Genomic DNA, 9,275 nt, shown 5'->3' with positions numbered 1-9,275 from the left:
ACAAGGCGACCGCCACAAGGCGACCGCCACAAGGCGACCGCCACCGGCCCCAAGCGCCAGCCCCGACCGCCACCCCCCGACCGCCACAAGGCGACCGCCACAAGGCGACCGCCACAAGGCGACCGCCACAAGGCGACCGCCACCGGCCCCAAGCGCCAGCCCCGACCGCCACCCCCCGACCGCCACAAGGCGACCGCCACAAGGCGACCGCCACCGGCCCCAAGCGCCAGCCCCGACCGCCACCCCCCGACCGCCACAAGGCGACCGCCACAAGGCGACCGCCACAAGGCGACCGCCACCGGCCCCAAGCGCCAGCCCCGACCGCCACCCCCCGACCGCCACAAGGCGACCGCCACAAGGCGACCGCCACCGGCCCCAAGCGCCAGCCCCGACCGCCACCCCCCGACCGCCACAAGGCGACCGCCACAAGGCGACCGCCACAAGGCGACCGCCACCGGCCCCAAGCGCCAGCCCCGACCGCCACCCCCCGACCGCCACAAGGCGACCGCCACAAGGCGACCGCCACAAGGCGACCGCCACAAGGCGACCGCCACAAGGCGACCGCCACAAGGCGACCGCCACCGGCCCCAAGCGCCAGCCCCGACCGCCACCCCCCGACCGCCACAAGGCGACTGCCACAAGGCGACCGCCACCGGCCCCAAGCGCCAGCCCTGACCGCCACCCCCCGACCGCCACAAGGCAACCGCCACAAGGCGACCGCCACAAGGCGACCGCCACCGGCCCCAAGCGCCAGCCCCGACCGCCACAAGGCGACCGCCACAAGGCGACCGCCACAAGGCGACCGCCACAAGGCAACCGCCACAAGGCGACCGCCACAAGGCGACCGCCACCGGCCCCAAGTGCCAGCCCCGACCGCCACCCCCCGACCGCCACAAGGCGATCGCCACAAGGCGACCGCCACAAGGCGACCGCCACAAGGCGACCGGCCCCAAGCGCCAGCCCCGACCGCCACCCCCCGACAGCCACAAGGCGACCGCCACAAGGCGACCGCCACCGGCCCCAAGCGCCAGTCCCGACCGCCACCCCCCGACCGCCACAAGGCGACCGCCACCGGCCCCAAGCGCCAGCCCCGACCGCCACCCCCCGACCGCCACAAGGCGACCGCCACAAGGCGACCGCCACAAGGCGACCGCCACAAGGCGACCGCCACCGGCCCCAAGCGCCAGCCCCAAACGCCACCCCCCGACCGCCACCCCCCGACCGCCACAAGGCGACCGCCACAAGGCGACCGCCACAAGGCGACCGCCACAAGGCGACCGCCACAAGGCGACCGCCACAAGGCGACCGCCACAAGGCGACCGCCACCGGCCCCAAGCGCCAGCCCCGACCGCCACCCCCCGACCGCCACAAGGCGACTGCCACAAGGCGACCGCCAGCGGCCCCAAGCGCCAGCCCTGACCGCCACCCCCCGACCGCCACAAGGCAACCGCCACAAGGCGACCGCCACAAGGCGACCGCCACCGGCCCCAAGCGCCAGCCCCGACCGCCACAAGGCGACCGCCACAAGGCGACCGCCACAAGGCGACCGCCACAAGGCGACCGCCACAAGGCGACCGCCACCGGCCCCAAGTGCCAGCCCCGACCGCCACCCCCCGACCGCCACAAGGCGACCGCCACAAGGCGACCGCCACAAGGCGACCGGCCCCAAGCGCCAGCCCCGACCGCCACCCCCCGACAGCCACAAGGCGACCGCCACAAGGCGACCGCCACCGGCCCCAAGCGCCAGTCCCGACCGCCACCCCCCGACCGCCACAAGGCGACCGCCACCGGCCCCAAGCGCGAACCGGCCGGCGGCGCTTCCTTGAATGCTTATCCGCCTTTCGAGCTCTCCTGCCCGGCGTGGGTTTCGCATCCGCGCCCGCTACATTATGGAAGCCAAAAAAAAAAAAAATTCTAAGTGCGAGTGGGACCGGCCGGCGTGGCTTCCTTGGAATCCCATCCGCCCTCCGAGCTCTCCCACCGGTCGTGGGTTGGCGTCCGCGCCCGGAATATTATGGAAGCTAAAAAAAAAGAAAAAAAATTCTAAGTGCGATTGCTGGTGTATTTACTCGTCGTGTCCACCGGAGGGAGGCAACTCCCCGCCGCAGCTGCAGCGGCAGCGCTTAAAGGTCTTCCCGGTCGCCTGGAACTCTGCGCGGGGCGTGTTTCGTCCCGTGCGCGGTACCAGGTCGCGCTGCGCCGTCAGCCGAGCCGCGCGCGGTCCGCTGGAAGTCTAATATTAATCATAAATATCGCTCCATCTTCTCCTACGCGGTGCTTAAAAAGCGTCCATCTGCTCTCCCGGAGCTTTTTTTCGGCCATCTCGCGCGTGCGTACGGCCTGCCGGTGGCCCCGTGAACGCGTGGGGAAGTCACAAAGTTCCCTCGGACGGCGTTGGGTGCGTTCGCGGCCCGCTGGAAGTCATTATTGCTCCGCGATCACCGCCGCGGTGCTTAAAAAGCGTCCATCCGCTCTCCCGGAGCTTTTTTTCGGCCATCTCGCGCGTGCGCACGCCCTCCCAATGGCCCCGGGAGCGCGTGGGGAAGTCACAAAGTTCCGTCGGACCGGAGACAATTTCACCTCAGGGCTACCTTAAGAGAGTCATAGTGACTCTCGCCGTTTGCCCGCTTTACCACGGCGTGTCCGCCAGACGGCGCCGATCTTCCAGCAGAGCTCCGGCGAGAGCGGACACGTGTCTAGCCGACCTCCTGGTACCCTAATCGGGCATGGCTGCACGCAAACATGCGCCATTTCCTCTCCTCTTATTTATTGATCCCCAGGGGTGGGGAAATTAGGCCCCAGCAGTATTCATACCACAGAGTGGGTATACAAAAGACACACAGATGGCATGAGCGGAACTCAATAGGCTCTCATAAGGCTGCCACACAACGGCGCCACAAAGAAAGGCAGAAAGTGCTCAAGATAAAAGCCATCAAAGCAAAACAAAGCTAAAAGACAAAGGAAAAAAAGTAACAGCGGCCAACCAGCACCCCTCAATACAAGTGCACTATGTCTTGTCACTGTGGGACAAAAGTTAGGCTTAGAGCCCCCAAAGCACAGGCTGGAAGTCCTCAAAAAGCTCCATAACGTGTTAAAAATGCTTAGCCGCGGCCCCGGAAGCCTCCTCGGGCGTAGAAAGCGAGGGGGAAGGCCCCCAAAGCACAGGCTGGAGCTCCGCAAAAACCTCCATAATTGGTTAAAAATGCTTAGCCGCATCCCTGGAAGCCCAATCGGGCGTAAAATGTTAGGCGGAACGGCCATGAAGCTCCACACTTAGCCGCGTTCCTGCCCGGCTTGAAAAAGAAACCGCGCCCGGTGATCTATTTGGCCCGCGGACCGGCCGGCGGTGCTTCCTTGAAAGCTTATCCGCCTTTCGAGCTCTCCTGCCCGGCGTGGGTTTCGCGTCCGCGCCTGGTACATTCGTTCGTTGGCGCCGCGGTAGTGGCGACACGTTTGCAGCAGCTCCGTCGACTCGTCTGTATATTGTCTCGTTTTATATGTTCTTTTTTTACTCTTTTTTCTTTTTTTTCAGTCCTGTGCTTTTCTTTTACCGGGCAGAAACATGTTTGCGAAAACAGTGAGGCTGGCCGTCTTATTTTATCTATTTTTCACCTGGTTCATCATTTCAGCAACCGCCGAAGCAGGCAGTAAACGCTCCATTGTTTACACCCGTGGTCAGCTGCTAGCCCTCTGTAGCCAAGGGAAGCTAACAGGCTACAAGCCCAATGTTTCCCCCGAGCTGAAGAGGAGGAAAAGAGGACAACGCTCGGGTGTTATGTGCCGAAAAAAGAAACGCCGCTTCAAGCCCACACTCCCCACCATCATCACCGGGAATGTGAGATCCATTTGCAATAAAATGGATGAGCTAACGGCGCTGGCACGGCACCAACGGGAATACAGGGAATGTAGCATGCTGCTATTCACGGAAACCTGGCTAACGGAGCAAACACCGGACCCTGTCGTCGCTCTGGACGGATTCAACCTGATAAGGGCAGACAGGACACGAGAGAGCGGTAAGAGGAAAGGAGGGGGGCTTGCTGTGTTTGTGAACGATAGATGGTGTAACCCTGGGCACATCACTATCAAGGAGCAACTCTGCAGCGCGGACATTGAGCTGCTAGCCGTTAGCTTGAGGCCACACTACCTGCCGCGGGAACTCTCGCACGTTATCGCGATAACTGCGTATGTCCCCCCAAATGCTAATGCCGACGCAGCCCGCGATGTCCTGCACAGCAGTGTAAGCAGGCTGCAAACACAGCATCCACATGCCCTCCTCCTTGTTACCGGGGACTTCAACCATGCCTCTCCTTCATCCACGCTTCCAACTTTCAGCCAATATGTCACCTGCAGTACCAGAGGAAATAAAACACTGGACCTCTTTTATGCCAACCTTAAGGAGGCATATACATCATCCCCCCTCCCCCCCTTGGAAGATCTGATCACGATCTGATCCACCTTCTCCCCCTGTATCAGCCTCTGGTGCACAGGCAACCAGCAGTCACCCACACCAGACAGATCTGGTCTGAAGAATCTCTGGAGACTCTTCAGGACTGTTTTGAGACCACGATGTGGGACGTGTTCTGTGAGGACTACGGGGACGACATCGACGGTCTCACCAGCTGCGTCACGGACTACATTAACTTTTGTGTAGACTCCACCATACCCACCAAAACAGTCAGAATTTTTGCAAACAGCAAACCTTGGATCACCCCTGAGATCAAAGACCTGCTCAGGGACAAAAGGAGGGTCTTTAAATCGGGAGACAGGGACCTGCTGAAAACGGTGCAGAGGGACTTGAGGAAGAAGATCAGGGAGGGGAAGAGCAACTACAGGAGGAGGATGGAAGACCAACTGCAGCGGGACGACATCAGCGGGGTCTGGAGGAGCCTGAACACCATCTCAGGACGTAGCAACTCCAGACCTGCGCTGGACAGGGATCAGGAGTGGGTGAATGACCTGAACCGGTTCTTCAACCGGTTTGAACAAACATCCACTCCTCCCCCCACCCACCCAGCCCTGCTGCAACTTTCCCCGACTGGAGCCTCTTCTGCTCCGAGGACTCTCACCTCAACCCCGCCCCCTGCTACACCCCCTCCAAGACCCCCCAGCCCATTCTCAACTCCACCGAACCCACCAACCATCCCCCCTGCAGCCCACCCCACCCCACCCACCACCCCACCACCCAGCATGGTGCTCTCCACAGCCCAGGTGGAGAGAGGACTGGCCAGGCTCAAGGTGAAGAAGGCGACGGGTCCAGATGGCATCACCTCCAGGCTGCTCAGATCCTGCTCCGGGCAACTGTGCGGGATCGTGGAGCACATATTCAACCTGAGCCTGAGGCTGCACAGGGTACCACAGCTGTGGAAGACGTCCTGCGTGGTACCAGTGCCCAAGTCATCTCGCCCCAGTGACTTCAACCACTACCGGCCGGTGGCCCTGACATCCCACCTGGCGAAGACCCTGGAGAGGCTGGTCCTCCACCACCTGCGCCCCCTGGTGAGCTCCTCCGCCGACCCCCTGCAGTTCGCCTACCGGCCGAGCATCGGGGTTGAGGACGCCGTCATCTTCCTCATGCAGAGGTCCCTGGCTCACCTGGAGCGGGCTGGAAGCACTGTGAGGATCATGTTTTATGATTTCTCCAGTGCCTTCAACACCATCCAGCCAGAACTGCTGGGGAACAAACTGCACCATGCTGGAGCCTGCCAGCAGCTGACATCATGGGTCCTGGACTTCCTCACAAACAGACCGCAGTTTGTGAGGACAGGAGGCCGTGTGTCTGACACAGTGGTCTGCAGCACAGGAGCTCCACAGGGGACCGTCCTGGCCCCCCTCCTCTTCACCATCTACACAGCTGACTTCACCCACCACACATCAACCTGCCACCTCCAGAAGTTCTCGGATGACTCCGCCATCGTTGGTCTCATTAACAACGGAGACGAGACGGAGTACCGAGAACTGAATCACAGATTCGGGGACTGGTGCCGGCGGAACCGCCTCCAGATTAACCCTGGGAAAACGAAAGAGCTGGTGGTGGACTTCCGCCGGCGCAAAGTCCCCCCCTCGCCGGTGAACATCCAGGGAACGGACATAGAGATTGTGGACTCTTACAAGTTCCTGGGTGTTCACCTGAACAATAAACTGGACTGGACCGTTAACACTCAGGCCCTATACAAGAAGGGCCAAAGCAGACTCCACCTGCTGCGCAGACTGAGGTCCTTCGGAGTGAGGGACGGCCTCCTGAGGACCTTCTATGACTCTGTGGTGGCGTCCGCCATTTTTTATGGGGTGGTCTGCTGGAGCAGCGGCATCACTGCAGCGGAGAGGAAGAGGCTGGACAAGGTGGTGAAGAAAGCCGGCGCTGTCCTGGGCTGCAGTCTGGACCGGGTGGAGGTGGTGGGGGAGAGGAGGATGGTGGCTAAGCTGTCCTCCATCATGGACAATGTCTTCCACCCCCTTCATGAGACTGTCAGAGCCCTGGAGAGCTCCATCAGCGACCGGCTTCGTCACCCACGATGCACCACCGAGAGGCATCGCAGGTCCTTCCTCCCTGCCGCCATCAGACTGTACAAACAGGCCGACCATCGTAGCTAACGGACAAAATAACATGCAATAACGTGCAATAACCATATGTGCAATCACACTATGTGCAATATTTGTCTACCTCACACTCTTTTACCTGCTTTCTTTGCACTTTTTTGCACTATTTTTTTATCTAATATTTTTTTTATCTCCACTGTATATTGTGTATTGTGTATTTTGTATACACTGTCCATATTTTTTTTAAATTATATATACCTTCTACTTAAATCTTTTACCCCCTTCCCCGCATGCGTGTGTGTGTGTATATGTTACGTGTACTGCTGCTAACATAGGAGTTTCCCCATTGAGGGAATAATAAAGGATTATCTTATCTTATCTTATCTTATTATGGAAGCCAAAAAAAAATAAAAAATTCTAAGTGCGAGTGGGACCGGCCGGCGGGGCTTCCTTGAAAGCCCATCCGCCCTCCGAGCTCTCCCACCGGTCGTGGGTTGGCGTCCGCCACTGCTCAAAGCGAACTTCAAATCATCTGCTTAATAATGTGGAACGCCATTCTTAAGTAGTGTCAGGTTCAAAATCAGATAAAGGATCAGCAGACAAAACCAGTGAGGCAGAATGTTGAGTCTTTTCTCGCGAGGAGTGCAACCAGACTTACATCAGTCCAGAATACACTAAAGATCTGTCACACCCCTCGCTCTTTTTATTTTGGGATGCCCTACCTACAATGTGAGACTAGCCCCTAACAGGTGGGGGGGGGGAAAGCATGGCCTAGTCTCATGAGAAACAAAAAGAGCGCAAGGACAAAATGCTATGTAAAACAAGTGCTCACAAGACGTCATGAGAAAATAAAGGAGCGCAAGGACATAAACAAGTAGCTACAGACAGGACGCCATGGGAAAGGAGTGCAAGGACAGAATGCCATGTGCAGACATCAACAGAGTAGATTGAGCTATCAGCAACTTTCTTGGATTCCCAGAGGTGTAGAAGGTCAGGAAGCCCCAGACAGCATCGTATGACTTGTTGTGGACTGGTGGACGTCTGCAAGGCGAAACAGCAAGCATTCTGCGCAATAACCTATTAATAAGTACTCATTAGGGAACGCATGATAACATATATATACAATTTATCTAACAATTCCCCCCTGTTTATCATAAGTTCCCGGAGACCAACCCATCACCCATATGGCCACTTCAAAAAGATTTTCAGCCACAGGGATCACATTTCGCAGGAACCAACTTACACACGGGAGGAAACTGAGTCACAATCGGCAAAGCCCGGGTCAGAAAACAAATCGGACAAGTTTACCACAACAGATTCGCTGACCGGGTCGTCAATAGAGAAGGAACCCCCGTCGACCGAAAGGTCATCCCTTAGGAGCAACGGGAAAGTCTCAGCTGGTGGAGAGATAGCAGCCGTAACTAGCCTGTTAATTAGGGATCGGAGACAAGGGATGCAACAACATCCACACAAGGTCAAAATGGCAGAGAAAACGGCAACGGAGACCAGGGCAGAGGAAACCAGGGTGCGGTACTTTCCGAACACGTTCAACCAGTTGGCCCAAACCTCCGTGTTCACTCCACTGTGCTCCTTCATCTTCCCGTTCAAGGCCCGCAGGCCCTCAAGGGCCTGGGACAGGCTTCCGTCGGCCGCAGTGTTATTTGGAATAAAAGTGCAACATTGCTCACCGAACATGGCGCAGACACCGCCCTCTCTTGAGAGTAGCATGTCAAGGGCCATTCGATTCTGGAAAGCCATGAGGGAAGTAGCGGCCAGTTGGGGGTGGACCGCCTTGAAACCCGCCTCGGTCCAGTTTCCAAGCCTCTGCACGTTGTAATGGACGTAGTTAATCCTGTCAACATTTTTGTTAAGAGTACACCACCAACACAGGGCGGATTCAAAACCAGCTGCTATCTGATTCACCAGCTTATACTCATCCGGCACTCCCCTAGGAACACCAATGGCGTCGATGTAGGTTGGATTAGCTGTGCCCCGCCATTCGGCGTCTCGTTTCGTTCTCGGCCAGAATTTGGGCACTACGGACTTAGCAAAAGACGTTAGATCATAAGAGGACATTGGTATCAAATGAACAGGTAGCAATAGGGTTACCAAAGCGCAAATTCCAGCGCTGTCGAAAGGCAACCTATCATAAAGCTTGTTACTATTACACCAAAACCAAATATCACAACGAGCAATGGGCAAAAAAGGGGCCGTGACCTTGGTCACGGACCCACACCACGGAGCAGGTATGGCGCCGAGCTTCACACCGGTACCAGGTAATCTAATGCATGTAAAATTACCCTTAGCTACAACAGACGAAAAAAGGGGTTTATGCTTTGTCATAGGGGCAACAGGGTAAACCGTATCCCATCTAAAACAATCGTGAGTGGGTGAAATGGACGAGTCTAACATCAAAACGACAGCACACCTAGGGCCTACATTTGCAGGTATGATTTTCAAAAGAGGTCTGGGACCCATGCATGCAATGCAACTAGCGCCAGCCATCTTTGCGGCCTGCTCAGCCATAAGAAGCCAGTTGTTAGTATGACCGCTTATCCCTGTGGAGGCCACAAAATAGCTGTCTACATCAGTGAGGAGCGTACTTGTGATTTTTGCTCCCGCTGACAAGGTGTATTTATTTGCAACGGGACGGTCTGCGACCGACATTGTTCTATTAAGGCAAATAGCAATAGGAAAGCGAGGATCGGTTCCAGAGGACCAAGCCCACAGTTGAAAAC

The sequence above is a fragment of the Syngnathus typhle genome, linkage group LG1 (genome assembly GCF_033458585.1).
Source record: "Syngnathus typhle isolate RoL2023-S1 ecotype Sweden linkage group LG1, RoL_Styp_1.0, whole genome shotgun sequence".
In the NCBI taxonomy this organism is placed as follows: Eukaryota; Metazoa; Chordata; class Actinopteri; order Syngnathiformes; family Syngnathidae; genus Syngnathus; species Syngnathus typhle.
Note: the sequence above shows the minus strand (reverse complement) of the source record.